Raw genomic sequence first — 23,092 nt, 5'->3', positions numbered from 1 at the left:
GGTCCCTGGCCTGGGGCCACTGGGGACAGAGGGGGCCTTGTACTGGGAGCACTGGGAGAGACTGGGGGGCTCCCAGGCGGCAGGGGGAGGGGACTAGGAGCACTGGGAGGACCTGGGGGGCTCCCAGGGGGGACTGTGGAGGCAGCTGGGAGCACTGGGAGGCAACTGGGTGGAGCTGGGAGGGACTGGGTGGAGGCAACTGGGAGCAGTACTGGGAGGGACTGGAGGTTACTGGGGAGCTCTATGGGGGGACTGCGAGACACTGGGAGTCAACTGCAGGGAGCTGGGAGTTACTGGGAGTGGTACTGGAGAGGGACTGGAGGTTATTTGGAGCACTGAGAGGGACTGGGGGGCTCTGAGGGGGGACTGGGAGGCAACTGGTGGGTGCTGGGAAATCACGGGGAGGCAACTGGCAGTCACTGGGAAGGACTGGGTGCTACTGATGGTGGTATTGGGAGGTACTGGAAGGAACTGGAGGTTAACGGGAACCTTGAGTGGGACTGCGGGGCTCTGAGAAAGGACTGGGGGGGGGCAGGGGAAGACACTGAGAGTCAACGGGGAGCACTGGGAGGCAACTGGGGGGTGCTGGGAGTTACTGGGAGTGGTATGGGAAAGGTGCTGGGAGGGACTGGGAGCACTGAGAGGGACTGGGGGCTCTGAAGTGGGACTGGGAGACACTGGATGGCAACTGGTGGTGCTGGGGAGTCACTGGATGGCAACTGGTGGTGCTGGGGAGTCACTGGGAGGCAACTGGTGGTGCTGGGGAGTCACTGGAAGGCAACTGGGGGGTGCTGGGAGTTACTGGGAGTGGTACTGGAAGGGACTGGAGGTTACTAAAAGCACTGGGAGGGACTGGGGGACTCCCAGGGAGGACTGAGGGGGTGGGAGGAGGCAACTGGGAGCACTGGGAGGCAACTGGGTGCAGCTGGGAGTTACTGGGAGTGGTACTGGGTAGGGACTGGAGGTTACTGGGAGCATTGGGAGGGAGTGGGGGGCTCTGAGGGGGGACTGGGAGGTGCTGGGAGTTACTGAAACAGCTACTGAGGAAGGGACTGGGATGGACTGGAGGTTACCGGGAGCATTGGGAGGGACTTCGGGGCTCCCAGGGGGGACTGGGAGAAACTAGGAGGCAACTGGGAGGTGCTGGGGGGCACTGGGAGGCACGTGGGGGGATGTGGGAGTTACTTGGAGTGGTACTGGGAGTCAACTGGAGGTTACTGGGAGAGTTACTGGGAAGAACCAGAAGTCAACTGGTGGGTGCTGAAGGCAACTGGGAGGCAACTGGGAAGCACTGGAAGGTGCTGGGGAGGAACTGGGAGAAACTAGGAGGCAACTGAGAGACACTGGAGGTTACTGGGAGACAACTGGGGGGCAGTGGGGAGAAAATGGTAGCTACTGTGGGCAACTGGGAGACAGTGGAGGTTACTGGCGGGCACTGGAGAGTTACTAGGAGGTACTAGGGAGTTGCTTAGGGGCAACTGGGGACACTGGTTGCTACTGGAAAAGGTAACTGAGAGGCCTTGGAGGTTACTGGGAGGGACTGGAGGGCTCTGAGGGGGGACTGGGGAGGGGTGGGGAAAGTTATTGGGAGCACTGGGAGGCAACTGGGGGCCCTGAGAGTTGGGGAGGCAACTGGGGGCCGCTGGAATTACTGGGAAAGGTACTGGGACACTGGTATTACTGGGATGGGGGATCACTGGGAGCTGCTGGTGAAGTCACTGAGGACTAAGGAGAGGCCCTGGACTTACTGGAGGTTTACTGGGAGGGTCACTGGGAGCTACTGGTGAGCACTGGGGTTACTGGTGAAACAAAGAATTAACACCGAGATTTGATCAGTGTTAAGTGGCAAATCTCGGCTGCGGAGCCGTTCCCCGCCGCGTGCGCCGTTGCAGGAGAGAGGAGAAACAGGGGGAACCTTACCGGCAGGTACTGCGCCTCCATGAAAGAGGAGAAGGAAGCTTCAGAGCACACAGAGGTTTGGCCTTCCAGGTTTGGGGGGGAGGATTAGCGTAGTGTGTCAAGCGGGCCGTGGGGGTCCGCCGACCAACAGGAGGGAGAGCGGCACAATCCCGTATGAAATGTCACAGGTGAGTAGTGTGCCTGAAGATATGTGGAAACACAGTGGGGGAAGGATAAGGTCAGGGTGGATAGTGGGTTCTTTTAGAATAATGGGGGGGCCCACCAGGCTGGGGCCAATAAAAGGCACCCCCGCCTGGATGGGTACTGGGGTCAGAATGCTTGCTTTGTTTGTTCTGTCTGTCTGTTTTTGGTTCTCCTGTGGCTACTGCCCAGGTTCGGCATGTTCTGGATATACTTGCTTTGCTCTGTTACATCCTGAAACGGTGGACAGGACAAAGGGTTGTCCCTGGGTACCTCCTCCAGTTTGTTTATAGGTAGGTGATAATAACGCAGGAAATGAAAGACTTGCCCAAGGCGTTCTAATAGGAACATAGTCTCTGTACCCCTGTGTGGTTGCAAGCTATATGGTACATGCCTCCAGTAGGGTCGCCCATGCCAGACAGATCAAAACCGTAGGACCAGATTTAATACATTCTTGGGCAGGATGAGCTCATTAGCCTCCTGGCAGTCATCCTAGGAGAAGGACAACTCCAATCCCAAACCTGGGCAGATGGAGCTCGCTTAGCCCTGTAAGGCCATCCATCCAAGAGAAGGTCACTCTAAAACCTATGTCCTGAGGATCTCACTGCCACTGTCCAAGCTCGCTCGGCCCTGGCAGATGAATCTCAGGATTAAAGGGTGGGTTCAGTTCCGCGCACACTGTCTCACCTAAAAAATCCATTGCGCAGGCTTGAAGGCTTTACCCACATGCAAAAAGTCCTGTAGCGACGGGCGAGGGTCGAAACGGCAGGTGAAAGGTGCACTGGGAGCCGCAGACCCAACCCTGCATGCAGGCGGTTCAGGATATTGGTCATTTGAGACTGACCGGAGATGACAGTCTCTTGGGGCAGCACCCTGAACCACCAAGCAGCCTTTTCAAGGACAGCACTGCTTACTCCACTCAGAGAGGGCCTAGAAAAGGTGGCCTAAACAAAGCTCATCTCCACTTTCACCCGGTTTGGTTACCGCAGACCCAACGGGCAGTCTTCTTCCAGTGCGGTCGCACAAAGATCAAAGACAAAGGCATGCACCTGCCTCCAAAGGTGTACCTAAATTAACTCTAGCATGTTGGAATATCAGAACCATGCTCGATTCTGCGGATAGCGGACGTCCTGAGCGACGTTCTGCCCTAATTGCCCATGAACTGGCTCGTCTCAACATCGACATTGCTGCCCTCAGTGAAGTTCGCTTCACGAGGAAGGCAGCCTCAGAGAACATGGTGCTGGTTACACACTCTTTTGGTCAGGTAGCCAGAACCGAAACACACCTCTCAGGAGTCGGCTTCATGATCAAAAACTCTATCTTCCCAAACTCGAAAATCTGCTGACAGGTCATCTGACCGCATTATCTCCCTATGCCTTCCACTCCACAACAAGCAACATGTTGTCATCTTAGTATATATGCCCACACTCTCCAAGCTGACCCTGCTGAAAAAGATAAATTTTACACTGACCTGCCTGGCCTTACCCAAAGGGCCTGCAGATGATAAGATCATTAATTCTTGGTGAGTTTCAACGCCAGAGTAGGTAAGAATTTTGAAGCCTGGAAAGGAGTATAGGCAAGCATGGTGTTGGCAAACTGCAACGATAATGGTCGACTTCTGCTAGAATTCTGTGCAGAGCAACAACTCACCTGTCAGCTAATACTATCTTCCAGCAGAAAAACTGTCTGAAGACAACCTGGATGCACCCCCGTTCTAAGCATTGGCACCTCATTGATTATGTCTCGGTGCGACAGAGAGATGCCCGCGATGTCCTCCATACCCACGTGATGCCCAGCGCAGAATGCCAAACAGACCATCAGCTTGTGCACTGTAAACTCAATTTTAAGCTCAAATTCAAACCAAAAGGGGCAGCATCCCAAGGAGAAGACTCCAAGTTACAATCTCCAATCAACCACAGTAAGAGACAGTTTCCAGGCAAACCTTCAAACTAGGCTCGAAAACTTCCCACAGCTTCTGCAGATTCCTCTCCTGAAACAATCTGGCACCATATTAAAAACAGCATCCTGCAATCCTCTGAAGAATCCTAGGGTTCTCCCTCAAGAAGAACAGGACTGGTTTGGTGAAAACAACCAAGAAATCCAGACTTGTTGAGGAAGAAGAGAACCACCCACCAAGCACACCTTGCACTGCCATCCTGTCATGAGAAAAATAGCCTTTTGCCTTGCATGCAGCAAGCTCCAGCAGAAACTCTGTGACATCCAGAACAAGTGGTGGATCGATCTAGCTGAAAAAACTCAATTATGTGCAGATACAGGTGATCACAAAGGTTTCTATGAGGCCTCAAAAACAGCATACGGGCCTACGTACCAGGTCCAAAGCCCTCTTACTCAGCGCTGATGGTCAAACCCTTCTGACAGATAAAACCTCCATTTTGAATCGATGGTCTGAACACTTTCAGTACCAACCGTGTAGTCCAAGACTCAGCAAATTCAGTCCATCACACAACAACCAGTAAAGTATGAATTGATACTGCCCTCCTTTAGGAGAAACCCTCAAGGCCATACAGCAGGTGAAAATCGGCAAGGCAGCTGGGATTGATGGAATTCCACCTGAAGTCTGGAAACATGGGGGCCTTGCACCTCCACACCAAATTTCACGAGTTTGTGGTGCACTGTTGGGAGCTCGGGTGAACTACCATCAGACCTTCGTGATGCAGTCATCATCACTTTGTATAAGAAGAAAGGTACTAAATCAGATTGCTCAAATTACCGTGGTATTACTCTGCTCTCCATTGCTGGCAAAATCCTGGCAAGAATACTCTTGAACAGACTAATACCCGCTATAGCAGAAGGAATTCTACCTGAAAGTCAGTGTGGTTTCAGAGCCAACAGGAGCACCACAGACATGGTGTTTGTTCTCAGACAACTGCAAGAGAAGTGTAGGGAACAGAACAAAGGTCTCTATGTAATCTTTGTCGATCTCACCAAGGCTTTGATACTGTGAACAGAAAAGGTCTCTGGCAGATTTTGGAACGTTTAGGTTGTCCCCCCCAAGTTCCTTAAAATGATCATCTCACTCCACGAGGATCAGCACGGCCAAGTCAGATATGGCAACACACTTTCTGAGCCCTTTTTAATTAAGAATGGTGTGAAACAAGGCTGCGTTCTCACTCCTACCCTATTCACCGTCTTCTTTAGCATGATGCTCCAAAGGGCCACAGCAGACCTCGATGATCAGGACGGTATCTACATTCGATACCGTACTGATGGAAGTCTATTCAATCTGAGGCGACTGAAGGTCCACACCAAGACCTTAAACCATCTTGTCTGGGAGCTGCTTTATGCTGATGATGCCGCCCTTGTTTGCCCACACAGAAGCAGCTCTGCAGCGTTTAACATCCTGATTGCTGAGGCTGCTGACTCTTTGGGCTGGAAGTCAGCTTAAAGAAGACAGAGGTCCTCCATCAACCTGCACCTCAGGAAGTCCCCCATCATCCCCACATCAGCATTGGCCAATCAGAGCTCAAATCAGTCCAACAGTTTAATTACCTTGGTAGCCCTCATCTCCTCAGATAGTAAGATCGACGGAGAGATAGACAACAGGTTAGCTAAGGCATATAGTGCTTTGGAAAACTCCACAAAAGAGTATGGCGTAATAAACACTTGAAGAAAAGCACCAAGATCTGTGTTACAGAGCCATAGTGCTGTCCTACTCTCCTATACGGCTCCGAATCATGGGTCATCTACCGCCACCACCTGCGTCTCCTGGAACGCTTCCATCAACGCTGCCTCCGTACAATCCTTAACATCTGCTGGGTCAGATTATGTGACCAATACATCTGTACTAGAGCAAGCAGTAGTCACAAGTATTGAGGCCATGTTACTGAGAACGCAGCTGCGATGGGCAGGGCACATCTCAAGGATGAAGGACCACCGCCTCCCTAAGATCCTGCTCTATGGTGAACTTGCCACTGGCTGCCGCATGAGAGGAGCCTCGAAGAAAAGATTCAAGGACTCCCTGAAACAACATCTCAGCCTTGGCCATATTGATCACCATAACTGGTCTACTCTGGCCTCAAATCTGGAGGCCTGGAGACACACCATCTGTAACGCAACTGTCTCCTTCGAGATCACACGCAGGATCACTCTCGAGGAAAAAAGGCAACGCAGAAAGAACCGTGTCTTGCAGAATACACCATCTAAGGAGTCTTTCTGCTCTGCCTTTTGCAATCGGATATGTCTGTCACGTATTGGCCTCATAAGCCACCAGCGTGCCTGTAGCAAATGTGGATAGTGCCTTCCCAAATCTTTGTTCGCGAAGCCTAGCCGTGAAGTGGCAAATCTCTATTGCCAGCACTGGGTCGCACTGGGGATAAATCCTTCCATAAGTGCTCTGACGACCAGTTGACTACAAAACTTATATTCCTCTTGTCTCAGAAATATTTACGTAAACACACCCATTGATCAGTGTTACAATTTATGGTGTTTTGCTGCCATCTACAATCCTTTTGCAAGAAATACAGTCCCTCTGATGGTCATTTGGTGGTTGTTTTTCATAGTCTTCCTCACTTTGCACATGCTCAAGGTCTATTGTCTCGTTTGCAAACCTCGAAACACATCCGTTGATTTTGGATGGGTAGATTCACAGCCTTGGAGGCTGGTTTCTGACGTGGTTACTCCTTTTAAATGATACAAAAATGTTATCTACATAATTTCTACTTACAAAATTGTATTTCTTATCTAAGGTAATTAGGGTTCTCAGGCAAGCAAAAATATTTATCAGCATTATTTTATCAGGTGAATTTCTCAGGCTAGCTAAGCTAAAATATTTTAAAGTGTTAACAGTTCCTTTGTAGCAAAGCCTCCGCCCGCAGGGCACACACACCAGGCCCTGACTGGGGCTGCCACGCAGGGAGCTGCTGCTGCCGGGGGGCAGCGGGGACGGAGCCTCGGCCGTGGGGCGCAGCAGGGTCAGGGACCCAGGCAGCTGCCAGGCGGCAAGGCCTGAGCCCCGAGCCAGCAGCAGCACCGGGCCCTGCCCACGGTGCTCCCGCCCAAGGCTGGGCCCTGCAGGCAGGGGCAGAACCCCCTCCCTGGGCTGGCCTTTCTGCCCCGGCCCTGTGCCGGCCCAGCCTCTCCCTGTGCGCGCGTCCCCCGCAGCACAGGCCGCGCCGGGGGCATTTGCTGCGGGGGCCCTGCAGAGCTCCCCCGAGGGAACACCTCCTCTGGGAGGTCACGGCCTATCCTCTCCATTCCGGAATGGCCCTGTGCAACCAAAGAACCAGCGCCCCACAGCCCCACAGTGCAGCCCCACCCCTGTGCCATGGGCCTCCAGGGCTTCCCGTGACAAAGCACCCCTCCAAACCCTTGTCAGGTATGAAATTGGCTGACAGGGCTCACGGATGCTTTTAGAAATAGGTACAAGCTTTTCTTGAATACTGGGGGGTCATTTTTTTTGTTCATTAATCTTTGGAGTTCTCTGTTTGATGACAGGATGTCCTAGAGCCTACTGTTGTGTTGCATTTGGAGTGAGAAATCTTTTTCCAAGAAATCCAGATTGCATGTATGATGCACATGTATCAAGTCCCCAGTGCAAAGCCCTCCCCTGATCTTCACCAACACTGCTCAGTCTCATCCATCTTTTGGGAAGACAAAGATGTCAGGCTTTAGTTTCTAAATCAGGAACCCTTGAAAAGATCTGTTTAGGAACTGACAGCAAGATCACTTAGGAGCAACGAGCAAAGGAGTTGGCAGGAACTGTCCAGAGGTACATCCGGTAGAGAGGGGTGAGACCACCAAGGCCTCCAAAGCCTTTGAGCCACTTCCAGGGAGAAGTGGAGTGGCACACCCAAAACTGAGTGTCTGGAGGGCTGAGGATTGGGGGAAAACGGAAAAGGGTGAAGGGGTAAATGGACCCCAAACTAATCTGGAATGGGCTGAGACTCCAAAACTGAGCAGGTCAGGGTTGGAAACAGCCCCAAACTGAGCTGGGGTATTAGGGAAGGGTTTGAGACATACTGAAGCTTGAAAACCATGACACCATTAAAAGCTTAACAAAACCCAATATTTATTACCAAGAGGTGGCCAACAAAATGAACAAACCCAAAAGGGAGGAAGGAGGAGAGAAATAAGCCCCCAGCACGACTTCCCCAGTTACCCAGCTGTTGCCCATAAAGTAATCTTACCGACCTAGCATGCCTGTAATTACCCATAGTAGAAGTTGCATCCTTGGAGAGTCAGTAAGTTCACAAACTGGCAGGCGTCCCCGCCAAAAGGCAACGTTGTCCTTGGTATGAAGTTAACCTCCCTTCCAAGAAAGCACTGTCTACTTTTATACAATTAACTGAGTGACCACAACCTCCCAGGTGTGGCCAGCACCGCCCAGCCCGAGGCCCTCAGTCCCACCTCCCGGTTATGTAAGTCCACCTCTTCTGCACACGCGTGAGAACTTTGGAAATCCCCTCACGCAGCCGCGCAGTATGGCTTTGGGGGTCTTTTCTAATTGAGTTGGGGGTCGAGCCTTCCTCCCCTGTTCTGTGGCAGCCCTGTGGCAGAGCAGGGTAGGAAAGGGGAGTCCAGGGTGACACCTGAGCTCCCAACCTGCTGAGGGGTGCTGGGGGCCCCTGGAAAGCAGGGGGGCACCCCCCAACCTTTGTCCCTCTCCAGACAGGGGTGTTCCCTTTTCTGGGAAAGGTGAGTGTCACTTCCTGACCATCCCTGACCAGGAAGAGGTTTGTGGACACATCTACACCTGGTAGCAACTTGGACACTTCACCATTGAATTGGGCAGTTTGTGGGGAACACCCCATACGGGGAGACCCAGGCCAGGCACTGGAACAGCCAACCGGAATTACTGGAGAACAGATGGGCTCAAGGACATGAACTGCCAGCACAATTATGAGATTGTGGCCCCATTCACCTGGCCTGGGCAAGCCTGATGTTGTGGAAACCTCCCTAAATCTCCCCAGAACCCCAAATTTCCCCAAAATCCCTGTAAAATGGAGGGCTTTAAATGTCTTTGTTCAATTTCTTTATTTTTACTTCACTTTGGCATGGTTTTAAGGATGAAGATGCATCAAAAGAAAACCAGGGCCAAAGTAAAGGATTTACATACTGGCAGTGTGTGAGTGTCTGTGGGGTTGGACTGGATGGGTGAAAGTGCCTTTTTTGGAAGGGTTTCCATCCCAGTTTCTCCAAAATATTGGTCTTTTTGCCCCATCATCACTAGGAGGTGAAAGATGCCTATGGGCAATAGAGAATTAGAATCATGGAATTGTATAGGCTGGATAGGATCTCGAAGATCATCCAGAGTTTTTTGATACCCACCAAAAGAAATGATTGGATGGAGCAGGTGGTCTTTCTGGGGTCTAAAGTCAACAAATCCACTCCTCCCAATGAATTTCTGACATCAGTCTGCATCCCGATGGATGTTCCTCCCCCTGCGGTCATCTAGGTGCCTATGGGGAACCAGTAGGATGTGGAGACCACCAGCCTGTCATCTTCCCAATGTGGAACACTGGCAACGTGGGTCACCAGGTGGGCCACCAACATGTGACCTCCAGTGGGTGATGAAGTTGAGCAGGGACAAAGCTCTTTCTGCAGTTTGGGCACTCGTAGGGCTTCCCTTAGCGGTGTGTCCACTGGTGTTTGGTTAAGGCAGAGCTCACGACGAAGCTCTTCCCATATTCAGGACACTTGTAGGGCCTCTGTCCTGTGTGAATGTGCCAGTAGGTGATGAGGCAGGAGCTGCAATTGAAGCTCTTCCTGCAGTTGGGGCAGGGAAGGGCCTCTCCCCCACATAGATCTGCTAATGCTTGATGGGATGGGAGCTGCTCCATCTCAGCAGCTGAGTCTTCCCTCACTCGGGACACTTGTACGGCTTCTCCTTGGTGTGCAGGCACTGCTGGGTGATGAGGATGGAGCTGTTGCTGAGCTCTTCCTACATTTTAAGTACCACTAGGTGTAGTGGATGAGAACCAGAATTGATGCTCACTCATGACTATGAGAAACATGATAAAGTATGTCTTTGATAAATAGTATTTGATAAAGTATATAGTTGTTATGACTGCATGTTGGAAAAAGGTAGGAAACACATGTGTGCAGCTGTTCCATGACTTCCACATTTGACCACGCTGGAGCGCCTGGCCAGCAACCTAGGAATTCTCACAGTTACCTGAAACTCTGGCATCAGCTGTAATGGGGTTTCTCAGAGGAATTGTGGTGCTGGTGTTAATTGGTGATGCATTTCTTCTTAGTCATTGTTCTTTCTCCCTCTAGGCAATAATGATTTGATGCATCACTAATTTTCTTTTGTACTACATATATATCTGATTTGTTTTATTGTGCTTATTTAGGCAACTGTTCATATTATACAATGACTAGTGTATAGTCATTCTGTTGAGTACCCAGCCTGCCAGCAAAACAAATGTGGCATCACAGCGCAGGGTACAAAATGAATACTTTTTTAATGTAAAGAAAAATGTTGCTAAGACAAATATAGAACTGGATATTCCTGACTGGGAACAGTTACCTTGTTGTATTTTGGTCCCTGAGTGGTCATGTTATGGTTTCTGTGAGAACTGGGACTCCAATTTGAAGGAGGCAGAACCCCTTGATGTAGTGAAATGTTTACAGAAGGTTTCAGTAGAGAAAGGAAAGGAAGTCAATGCTCTAGGGAGATGAGGATGGGTTTTGCATGCCACATATTTAAAACAACATCATCAGAGAGAACAAATGTGTCAGGACAAGATTAATTTGGAGAAGCAAGTATGTGAATTGCAGGGGAAAAAAGTTATGGTGCAATGCCGAATGTTGCAACTATTAATGGACAAGTTGGACACTTATCAAACAGAGGCAGAAAGAGTGCTGTCAGGGTAGCCCAATATAAATATTGAAAGCAAAGGGGTTGAGTAAATAGAAAAAAAGAGCATGCTCTGTTGAAAGAGGCAGGGATGGAGTAGGATCCTGAAAAATGAGATGGAAATATCTGGGATTCGACCAATTTTGATAGTAGTTCAGAAGGTCAAGTGTTTGCTGAAGCAAAGACAATAATACAGAAGAAATTGGAAGGTGATCCTACTGGTTATCCAGTTAGGCATGATGTTGTGGAAGACTTTACTCAGTATGAAATCAACGATATTATGGATAGATTTAAACAAAAACCTGGAGAGTCTTTCATCTCCTGGATAGTCAGGCTGCATGATTTTGGAGCCTCTGGGATTAAATTATACTCGGATGACAGTAAGAAGTTTGCAATGTTATGTTCTGATTCATTTGTTCAGGATGCCCTTTTGAGGCTCAGTTGGAGAGACTAATTCCTTGTCTGTAGTGGGGGAAGAACAGAATAGAAAATAGCCCATGGAAAGGGAGCAGCCAGGTGCAGATAGGCCCTGTAATAATCTACAGAATTGTATTCAGCATATTAAGGCGGAAAAAATGAAGACTCCTGTTTTATTGGTGGTCCAGACACCATGCTGCAAAATGGCATTATCAGCTCCAATTCGAAAGAGGATTACTAAGAGAGCTCCACATTAATATAAGTGTGTTTTTATGACTTTACTGTTAAATGAAAAAGGAAACCCTACAGGAGAAATCATAGAGAAAATCCAGCACCTTTGGTCTGGGAGGAATCTTTGTCCACATTCAGTTTTGGCCCTCCGATGGCCAATTTATGAAGGGGCTCCTGCCCGCAAACAACTGCCCTTCCAGAAAGGAAAAAAAAAACCCTACCCATCCGTCTCTCCCCTGCCGTTGGTGCAGCACTCTGGCACTGCTGGGACAGAACTGAGCTCCAAAAGAAAAGGGGATCTCCTCAGGGCAGTGCCTGAAGGCTCAAGTGTTCTTTCAAAGTTGCTGCCAAGAACAACCTCCAGGAAGTTTCCTGCTGCATAAAGCACCACTGAAGAGATGAAGCTGGTGACTGTACAGGATGGGGGCACACAGCCGTGTCCCTTCCACAGCCTCCATGAATACTCTTTAAGGACCAACAGTGACCAAAATAGTCTGATCTGTGACCCTATTTTTTGTGCCCCCTGCTCAAGGGGCCCCAGTGCACTCATCACAAACCAGTCCCTTGCAATCACTGTTCCCAGCACTGGTCTATCTCTCCACCTCATAAGGATTGTTTGTCTCCCACGGAGGAACATCAAATGAGCATATTTGCACTGTAAAGAAGAGACTTAAGCATTCACACTCTGCGTGTGTGTGTGTGTAGAGAGGAATAAGAGTGAGCACAAACGCCATCAGCTACTTCTAGAGAGGCCAGGAAGGACAGTGTCTTGAGATCACTTCATTTTGAGAGTCACATCCCCTTGGAAACCACCTGAATGCAGCCCTGGGATGTGCTTCTGTGAACACAGCTCCCTGTGTCTGTCCCTCAGGTTGTGGGGCATCTCAGAGAGGGGCAGCCCAGCACAAGGCTGTGACCAACAGGCTGTCACAGGGACTGGGAGATCCCCTCTACCATAGGACCTGGGCTCACTCCAGCAACGGGGTTTCCCTTTGGGCTGCTCCGTTCCTCGTGCTGAGCGCAGGATGGGACAGCACCTAGCACAGCTGGGCCCTGTCTATGCCAGCAGCTGAAAGGAGCAGCCTGGGGACAGCACACGGAAGCTGCCGCTGTCAGGGCAGGGAGAAGGCCCCAGGAAGGCTGAGGGGTTGGCATGCTGCTGGAAAGGCTGTGTCCCACCTGCTGGAGCTTTCCTAGGAGGAAGGAAACTGCCCGAGACAGAGACACTGCCCCACACTGCAGTTGGAAAGGTGGAGAGAGGGGATGAGGAGAAAGAAATGTCCCTGCAAGGGCATTGCTGTGGGAGGAGAAGCATCCAGAAGGAGGAGGAGATCACTCCATGTGTGTATTTGAAGAAACAGAGTGTGAGGGTGGGCAGCGCTCAGGGAAGGGTTGCAAATGGCAGGGGTGAGAGCCGGGGGGGAAGGTAGATGGGTGTCTGCAGCCTGCAGGGAAACAGAAGCAGCTGTGGGACAGCACAGGACAAGTTGTGCTGGAGATGGCCAAGGGCACTGGCAAGGCATGTTAACTATTGCTTTTAGGACCAGAGCTTGTGCTTGCTTCATATATGTCAGAAGATTGCTTTAAAACATATTTTTGCAGCCAGACCTTATCACCACCCATGACAAACCTTATTAACCTGTCACAATTTGTATTAATAAAGAGTGTTATTCCCTGAACTGTTGGAGTGAGTTCTTTCAGTTGTCAGTGGTGGGAAACACTTCAGCAGGGTCTGCTGAGGGGTATTCATGTTGTTGGCTGAGATCCCCCTGACAAGGGCACTCAAATCACCCTCTGATCTTGTGAATCTTTACAGGAAGGATCTCATTACAAGATATCACGGACTGGTTGGACACAAGGGTCTTGTAATAGATTAGTAGTAGTAACGTAATTTACTCATCAAATTATTAGTAGTAAAGTAATTTACTCATTCAATGGTATTGCATGTTATATTTCTATATATATATTATTGGAATCAATGTTCTGTTAAGGCCAAAAGACTCTAAGTTGCAAAATGGGTAATTAACCTGTCAGTACTATAAGCTGATAGTCCTGCAGCTGCAGTTCTTAAGCTGACAAAACAAGTTATTATGCCTTACTGAATAAGTCTTTTGTATATTGTCTAAATGTGTACGCCTAAAGTAACAAAGGGAAGGACAAGGATCAAAGGGTCAAGTATGAAGACGATAAAAAGGATCCAAGATGAACATCTGGAGAGATTCACACAGTAGGCTTCAAGGATGAAAAATTACCTAAAACTATGGAAAGGGAAGTACGTGGCAAATGAAAGCGAGTTTGCAAAAGAACCAACCAGAACCAGACTTGCGAACTCGGATCCAATAGAAGGATAACAAGTGACTATGGGAAGGGAATTGACAATGGTATAAAGAATACTGGTTTTGCCCACTGCTTTGCTGGTCGTGAGTGGAGCAGGGGTCTCCCCGGCAGCCCAGCTCGCTGTTTTGCTTATTTGCGTTTTATATAAATCTTTAATAAATTTTTGCTGCTATATTTCAGCATAAGTTTCATTTACTTATAACAGTCTCGACTTTCCTGGGGGCACTGACAGGCAAAAATCTAAACTCAGTCCTTTCAGGTGGCATTAAATTGCTGCAGTGAAGCAGGGTAGTCAAGGATAATCTGCTGCAAAAATACAAATCTCTGCCTTCCCAGGCTGGGAAAGACTTGGTTGAAAGGTTTCAGAAACTTAAGGAGAAAATTGTGCTATGCATGAAACAATGTCAGGCTAAGCAGAAATGTAAGGAAGGAAACGGTAAAGGTACAATTCGTGTAGTGTTATAAGCCTGTTTGTCTTGTGCACAATAAGAAGCTAAAAATTCACCCGCTTCTGAATGGATTTCTGATGTTGAGTCTACTGTTTTGAAATCAGAAAATGTGCTGTTGAAGTCATCGTTAGCCTTTGAGTGGGAAACAGGAGAAAAATCAGATAAACTTCTTGCTAAAATGAGCTGCTACAAACTGTGGTTGACCACCTTCAAAGTCTTGTTGCACCAGAGTGCAGAGAGAAAACTGTTGCTAAAGAAACAGGCTCCTGGTTTGGTCAGGCAACTTCATAAACCAGTGTCTTACCCTGGCATTGAGACTTGGGAAACCACAGAGAACCCTGATCTAAGTCTGAGGAGAGACAGAAACCAGGAGATTTTGAAGTTAAACTGATGTTTCTACAGGCTGACAGACCGACTGAACCACCAAGCGAAAGCTTCCAATCTTTCTTTCCTGGTGATAATGGCTGTTGTTTCGTGTTGTTAGCCCTGCCTCTGAACTGCCATCCTGACTCCCAAAATTCTATACAAACAAAGATACCTCCCACAGCAAGCCTGGGGACTCCATGGGCAACAAGAGCTTTCTGTGCTGACACCTTTGTTCTGGGAGGAATCTTCATCTGTATGCAATTCTGGGAGTCGGGCTGGAAGCTGGGAGGCAGGGCTGAAAGCAGGAAACATCAGCCCTTATCCCCACGAAAGAAAACCTGGAAGCTTTGCTTTGTGGTTCAGTTGGTTTGTCAACCTGGAGACTCCTAATGTAGCAAGAGCTTTCCGTGCTGGTACCTTAGGTGTGGGAGGAATCTTTTTTGTATGCAATTTTGGGAGTCAGGTTGGCAGTCGTTAGGTAGGTCTGAAACCAGGAAACGACAGCCCTTATCCCCAGGAAAGAAAGCCTGAAAGTTTTGGCTCTTTGGTGTATTTGGTGGGCCAGGCTTGGAACTGCATGAACAGCAAGAGCTTTCTGTGCTGGCATCTTTGGTGTGGGAGAAATCTTTGTACGCAATTTTAGGAGTCTGGCTGTCAGTTGGGAGGCAGGGCTGAAAACAGGAAACAACAGCCCTTTTCCCCATGAAAGAAAGTCTGGAAGTTTTGGGGTTTTGGTGCAGTTTGTGGGCCAGGCTTAGCACGCCATGAGCAGCTAAAGCTTTCTGTGCTGGCACCCTTGGTGCGGGAGGAATCTTTGTATGCAGTTTTGGGAGTTGGGCTGTCATTTGGGAGACAGGGATGAAAACAAGGGAGAACCCTGTTTCTAAGTCTGAGGAGAGACAGAAAACAGGAGACTTTGAAGTTCAACTGATGTTTCTACAGTCTCCCAGCTTTCCTCACATTAATGAAAATTGGTTCATGAGAATAATGAGGATGTAGCTTCTGCTCTGGGGAATTCTAAGCATTCTGGGGTCGGTAAGACAACCTGGTAAGTAACACTTGAGTCAATGGGGGGTTGTCCTGGGGGCTTGTTTCCCTTCTCTTTTCTGTCTCTCACTTTCTCATTTTGCTTGCTACGTTCTTTGCAATAAATGTTGTTTTGTTCAGCTTTCAACTGTGTACTGGTTTCAGTTTTGGCAATCTCCCTGCTACACGCAGACATAACAAACAAATGACAGTATCAGCAGATGCCTTTCCATTCTTTTTCCCTCTTTTCACTTCCCATTCCCACAGCCAACACACTATTTCACTTCTCACTTTGGCAAAGCTCTCCTCCTTCAAACCCCTCAAAGGCGACAAGGCCACATAGGAGGCCACACACAAACAGTACTCCTCTTCCAATTTGAAAACACCTTCCCCCTCACTGTTCTACAGGGAACAGTGGCCTCTCATTTCCCATCAGCAGCTCAGCACAACGAACTAAAGGAGCTCAAGCCTTAGGCCACAAGAGCTGACAGCGAGGAAACTTTGGGAGCAAACTAATGCTGCTAACACGGACCCAGCTGAATCCAGCACACGATCACAGAATCCAAGAGTCCTTCAGCTTGAAAAAGACCTCCAAGCTCATTGAGTCTTTTACAGCCCCTCCCCAACTGTCTGCAGGGACTGGATCATGCTTTTCACAAGCACCAAAAGAAATATCGTGAAAACCATGGCCTGCAGGAGGACACAGAGAAGAGCTTGGTTGGGGCTGGGAAGGAGGGAGCTGATGCTGGGGGACGGGAGCCTCAGGGATGTGGCTCAGCAAGGACAGGGGCCCAGGCAGCTGGCAGGCGGCAAGGCCTCACACCCTACCCCAGCAGCAGCACCGGGCCCTGCCCAAGGGGCTCCTGCCAGGGGCAGGGCCCTGCAGGCAGGGACAGAACCCACTCCCTGGGGTGGCCTTGCTGTCTCTCCCTGTGTGCGTGCTCCCCACAGCACAGGCTACACTGGGCAGCATCCCCTGATGGGCCCTGCAGAGCTGCCCCACAGGGACACTTCCCTTTTATGTCACAGGCGCCACAGCCTGTCCCAATCAGCCCTGCCCATTGTCCCCACCCCGGCTCAGTGACTCGCAGTGGCCCCAGGCAACCAAAGAACCAAAGCCCCACACCCCCAGAGTGCAGTCCCACCCATCTGCAAGGGGCCACCAAGGGTTCCCTGATTAAAGCAAGCCCCCCAAACCCTTGTCAGATAGAAAATGGGGGGACATGACCCTTGGATGCTTTTAGTACAGAGATACAAGCTTTTCTTGAATAATGGAGGGGGTCACTTCTTTATTATTAATATTTACAGTTATCCATTTGAGGACAGGATGTCCTTCAGGCTAATGTGGTGTCCCATTTGGAGTGAAATGTACTTTTCAAAGAAACCCAGGGTGCATGGGTGATGCAGAGGAAGCTGTCAATCACCCAATATGAAGCTCAAAACACTGCTTTGCACCAGCACTGCCCTTTCACACACATCTTTTGCAAAGACAAAGATGCCAGGGTTTAGTTTCTAAATCAATAACACTTCACAAGACGTCTTTATGAACTGACAGTAAGAGAACTTAGGAGCAGCTTAGGGTTGGCAAGTGTAGGAGACAAGAAGAGAAGGGGCTGATGGGTATGTCATGAACACTGAAAGTTGGATGGTCGTGGGGCCAACCAAGGACTGCTGGTAAAATACAAAGAACAACATGTGACTGGGGAAGGGGCCATGTTTGGGAGCAGGGCAGCATCCTAGGGCAGCACTTTTCCCGGAAAAATATCCTTGTTCCAGTTCCAACAGACACAAAAAACAAGTGACAGCATCAGCACAGAAGTTCCTCTTTGCCTTGCCTTGCCAGACACGAAAGACATCACCTGCTGGACTCTGCCCAAACACCAACCCCCTCCTGTCCCTTCTCAACCACTCAACAACAGCCTGCACACACCAACACCTGCCAGGGCCAACTGGCTGTTTCTCTTCTCTTTTCTGCCTGGGGGTGAAGGAAGAAAGACAGGGAGGGCAGATGCCTTCAGGTCAGAGGGAAGGGGAAGGAGATCCCCCCAAATCCATCCCCGGCAGGATGGGGGCTGGGGGCAACATTGGGGGACCCCCAAGAGTATTTTCGAGGGGGGAAAAGGATGGGGGCACCCACAAGGGGCTGAAGGGGAGGGACCCAAGAATCTCGTGGTGGCACACTGGGGGGTTCCCAGTAGTTTCTGGGGGGGGTTGACCCCCAAGAAGTCCAGGGGGGAAAAATGGAAGGAGGAATCCACCGTAAAGGGTTGGGGAGACCCAAAAGATTCTAGGAGGGGGTCGGGAGGGGCCCAGGAATCCTGAAGAGGGTTTGGGTGTCCCCAGGAAGGATTTTGGGGGTCTGAGGTGGTCCCAGGGGATTTTCAAGGGTTAAAGGGGACGCACAGGAGATTGGGGGGGGAGGAGGAAAGGTGGAAGGGGGACCCCAAGGAGGGGGGCTTTCGGAGGGTCCCCAGGAGTCTTGGGGGGGATCGGGGCAGTTCCTGAGAGTCTTGGGGGAGATTCAGCGGGGTCACCAGGAGCCCCTGGATCCCCCAAACTCACCCGACACCACCATGGCCTCGTTGGGGCCGCACGTGAAAAACCTCGTGGGGGGGGAGATCCTGGGGCCAGGATCGATCGGGACCAATCGGGGTCAATCGCGATCCTCCCCTTCCCCACCACCACCGCCCCGCTCCCGGCAGCCCCCGCGGAAGTATCGACGTTCTATTGGATGACTCACCGGCCCAAGGAGAGGGGTTGAGCAGAATTTGCCAATGACGTCATTCCAGCAGAGCCGTTCTATTGGCTGTGACCCACGAGGGAGCCCCAAAACCTGTTCAAGGCTTGAGGGGGAAGGAGAGCCGGCACGGCCGGGAATGGGGGTGCAGAGGGTGTTCCAGTGCCCAGGAAAGGGGCAAAAAACTTTCCCCTGTCTCTCCCAGTGCCCCCTCAGCCCATCCCAGTGTCTCCCCTCTCTCCCAGTACCCCCTCAGCCCATCCCTGTCTCTCTCCTGCTCTCCCAGTACCCTTGGTCATCGAGGTCCCAGCTGGGCCCCATCCCCTGCTCTGCTCCGGGCTGGATTTCTCCCCTGCAGGGGCAGCTGAGGTGGCTCCAGGCTGGGTGGGAGCTTTCGGGGCAGGGGGTGGCTCTCGACGTGCTGCTGGAATCGCCCCCTGCCAGGGTGGACCCGTCAGCCTGGGGCATCTCCTCACCCGAGCCTGGGGGGCGGACCAGCAACTGGGATGGGGTTTGGGAAGGAATGGGGAGTCTGAGAAGGGGTTGGGGGTCATGGAGGTAAGTGGGAAGGGGTTTGGGGGAGCTTAGGGGGTTGGGAGGGAGGTTGGGGAGATTGGGGTGACTGTGAGGTGTTTTGGGGAATCACCGGGGGTCTGGGAAGGGACTGGGAGAGAGTTTGGGGGCATCCTCGAGGGGAAGGGGGCAACTAGGAGAGGGTTTGAGGGGTCCTAGGAGGGCTGGAGGTGACTGGGACGGGTTTGGGGGCATCTTGTGAGTTTTTGTGGTTCTGGGTGGCAGTCTGGGGACCTGGGAGGGTTTGAGAGGAAGTTGGGAGTGTCCTGTGGGACTGCAGGATTTGAGGGCTCCTGGAGGGGCTGGGAGGGCTTTATGCCTTTATACTGCGGGCACTATCTAGTATTGATGGGGTAATTGGTGAGCTGACTGTTTCATAATCATCCAGATTTTAACAACACTTTGAAGGTGGTCAACCTCAGTTTGAAGCAGTTCATTTTTAGCAGCAAGTTTATCCGATTTTTCTCCTGTTTCCCTCTCAAAGGCTAACGATGACTTCAACACCACGTTTTCTGATTTCAAAACAGTAGACTCAACATCAGATATCCATTCCTGACTTCCCTGTCAGCACTCCATGCGAATGTCTGTGCACACACTTTGGCCTGAGAGAAACCTGCCTGTTTGCAGGGCACTGACTGGGCAACTTTTCTTTTTGCAGGTGGAAAAGGGCAGATCAAGAAAAAACAGATGGATCCAGCAGAAGTGATGCTGCTTCTGTCAAAAGCAGAGTAGAGGCCGAAAGCACTTTAGGAAGTTGCTTGCAGAAGCGCTGTGCATTCCAAGTTACAGCTCAGGAGTCTCAGTGACTTGTCCAACAGGAGAGCTCCTTTTCCATTTCTCAACCCCCCGATTCCTCAGGAATAGGAAACTGAAAACACTGACTCAGAAAAGCTCCTTTCCTTCCTAATAATTGTGCTTTGTCCTTCCCATTTGACAGTGCTCTTGCAAATGTACTGGAGTGATCTGGATCTAGGAGCAGCCCTGACACCACACAGCACTCATCCAATGGCAGGAAGACTCCACCTGTCTCGTGCTGGGGTTCTCGCCACCCACCGACAGCTTCTCCCTGCAGAGGTGTGGGCAACTACCGAGGCAGGATGAGACCTGACCCCGGCAGGTAGAAGGGTCCCTGCCCTGACACAAAGAACCCTGGAGCACAGGGACCCTGATCTGCAGGAGAGCCCCGGGCACCCCTGGCTGCACCCTGTTATGGGTTATACATCTGAAAGAGGAATTTTCCCTTCCCCTGCTTTCCCTGTAAGAGAAACAGAGTTCCAACGGGGAAGGGAATCGATTATCCTTACAAAGGAAGTGGCTGGCCTGGTTAATGGCCCATTTACTGCTGGAGTGAGGTGGGGGATGGTTGGGCAGACGGGAGGACAGCTCTCTTTTCCTGGTTCTTTCGTCTTGGTGAGACCTGACCACCGGCACTGCGCCATGAGTGCCTCGTGACTCCCGCCGGGACCGACGAGTCGTTTCTTCTTCTTTTCATCGGAGAGGTCTGTGCTGGCTGGGAGAAAGAGGGGAGAACCTTGGAACACTACCATCTGGGAACAGTGAGTCCTCTTGGGGGGTGAACATTTTTTTCCTTGCCCCTTCCTTCCACTGAGGAAAGGGGCCCCCTATTCCCTTCTCGGCTTCTCCTGCGGGCGGGACCGCTCCCTGCAGACCCCTCTGCCCACGGGGTGACTGCCGGGGCCCAACAGCGCCCCTGCTGACCACGACAGGGCACTGCAGGTCCTACAGCTCCAGCGACCCCACAGCGCCCCTGCTGACCACGAGAGGTACTGCAGGTCCTACAGCTCCAGCGACCCCACAGCGCCCCTGCTGACCACGAGAGGTACTGCAGGTCCTACAGCTCCAGCGATCCCACAGCGCCCCTGCTGACCACGAGAGGTACTGCAGGTCCTACAGCTCCAGCGATCCCACAGCGCCCCTGCTGACCACGAGAGGTACTGCAGGTCCTACAGCTCAGCGATCCCACAGCGCCCCTGCTGACCACGAGAGGTACTGCAGGTCCTACAGCTCCAGCGATCCCACAGCGCCCCTGCTGACCACGAGAGGTACTGCAGGTCCTACAGCTCCAGCGATCCCACAGCGCCCCTGCTGACCACGAGAGGTACTGCAGGTCCTACAGCTCCAGCGACCCCACAGCACCCCTGCTGACCACGACGGGTACTGCAGGTCCTACAGCTCCAGCGAGCCCACAGCGCCCCTGCTGACCACGACAGGGCACTGCAGGTCCTACAGCTCCAGCGACCCCACAGCGCCCCCGCAGGCAACGAGTAGGACTGCGCTAAGGGACAAAGAAGTATTCCCTAAGACTTTTTTTTTTGTGTTTTGTTACTGTTGTTGCCAATATATATATCTCTTTTAATAAAGGGTTGTTATTTCTTCTGGTTCTTTTTCCACACTTCCTCGATTAAAGCCCCTTAATTTTGGATTCACAATTGCTGCGAGAGAGGAGTTTGGTCTATTTCATAACTCATCCTCTTTAGGAAACAGTCTAGTCTCTTCAGACTTAGACAACCCCCCCCTTCTCCACCCCGCAGCCATCCCTGGGAGAAGGAGCCCACCTGCACTGTCCCTCTGACGGTGCTGCAGCGAAGGCCTGCCCTGGAGAACATCCTCCTCCTGTGCAACAGAGAAACTGGGAGAGTCCTGACAGATGCACAAGGCTGTGGGATGGGGTAGCTTCAGGAGATTCCTCCAGGAACACAAGCAACAGTGCCCTGCACCTGTAGACTCACTCTGCAGAGGAGTGTGAAGTCATGTCCCCAAGGGACAGTCTCAGCTGAAACACCTCCCATCTTTCCTTCTGCCTTTAACTCCCTCTGCCTTGCTTCTCTTCTCTCGTGGCTACAGGCAGTGCCCTCGGCCCTGCTGGGCTGTGCAGCGGAGCTGCTCCTGGGCAGAGCTGTCTCTCTGCAGTGCTGCCCGCTTGCCAGGAGCTCCCTGTGGCCAGGAGCCCGATCCAGCTGAGTGAACACGCAAGAGCAAAGGCAACCCTTTCTGCCCTTCTGGGTTCCCGCAGGATGTCCCTGGGGCTCCAGGGGAACCTGCTGTGGAACAGGTTGAAGGAAACAATGATGTTCCCTTATCTCCCCTCTTCAGTGACACTTCTTTCCAACAGTGACATTTCTCCCCTTAGAAATTAACAGGGTCTGATGATCACCTTTCTACTTTCATCACTACACCGGACACCAGGAGGGTGACAGCAAGGGTCTGATAGCTACCCTGGCACAGTGAGGGTTTTCCTGGAGTCACACACCCAGAAATGTGTCAGGGACTCTCTGAGAGGTGTCCACCCCTGAGTTGGACTGTGCACTGCTCCAAACCACTGGGGTGTTCAGAGACACGAGTCCTTTCCTCGCACACACCACAGCACGTCATTGCAGCAGGGGCAGTGTCTCCCTGTGCTCCTGCTGCCACTCCCAGAGCATGGAGCCACCTCAGCCCTGTAGTGCTCCACCCTGCCCACTGCTACACTCAGATGATCACTGGGGATTTCTACTCCCTGGAATCTGCCCCAGTCCAGCCCCTCCCGGTGCCCCCATCTCCTGCCCCGCCCAGTCAGCAGAGCAGCACAGTCGTTTCTGGTCGTGCAGCAAGAAAGGGAGGAAATAGAGGGACAGGGACAGGGACTGCATGTCTGACTGCTCAGGAGATCATCAGCTCAGGCGGCAGCTCCTGCAGCCCAGGGTCAAGACCCTCTTCCCAGTGGCCCAGGCAGCTGCTGCCACGTGGGCACAAGCTCTGCTGCCCAGGAAGGTCCTGTAGTGCAGGGCTTTGCAGATGACCAGGTAGCGGTCGTAGGACATGATGGTGAGAAGGGCAACCTCCGCTGGGATTCAAGAAGAAAAGCAAAAAAACCAGTGCAGCTCATCCTGAGTAGGAGATGCCCCTGGTGTTGGGGATGGAATTAACCGTGACTTTGGGGACAGTGGTGCAGTATGCAGTCCAGGTGAGTGAGGGAGACGTGGAGCAGGAAGAAGTCCCTGGGGGTGTGCAGGTGGTGGTGGCAGGCTACCGGCA

At 51.5% G+C, this 23,092-nt stretch overlaps 1 long non-coding RNA gene across 1 annotated transcript; it reads right to left on the bottom strand.

Moving 5' to 3' along the window:
* Positions 1 to 10,038: 10,038 nt before the first annotated feature.
* On the bottom strand, positions 10,039 to 18,723 carry LOC116799991. The gene is made up of 3 exons (XR_004361152.1): positions 18,488 to 18,723; positions 14,412 to 14,417; positions 10,039 to 10,049 (listed from the first exon to the last, which is right to left on the bottom strand). It is a non-coding gene; the product is annotated as an uncharacterized LOC116799991 (long non-coding RNA).
* Positions 18,724 to 23,092: the final 4,369 nt, after the last annotated feature.

Source organism: Chiroxiphia lanceolata, chromosome 30 (genome assembly GCF_009829145.1).
Source record: "Chiroxiphia lanceolata isolate bChiLan1 chromosome 30, bChiLan1.pri, whole genome shotgun sequence".
Taxonomy (NCBI): Eukaryota; Metazoa; Chordata; class Aves; order Passeriformes; family Pipridae; genus Chiroxiphia; species Chiroxiphia lanceolata.
The sequence above is the reverse complement of the archived record's forward strand: the minus strand, read 5'-3'. Positions and strand labels throughout refer to the sequence as shown.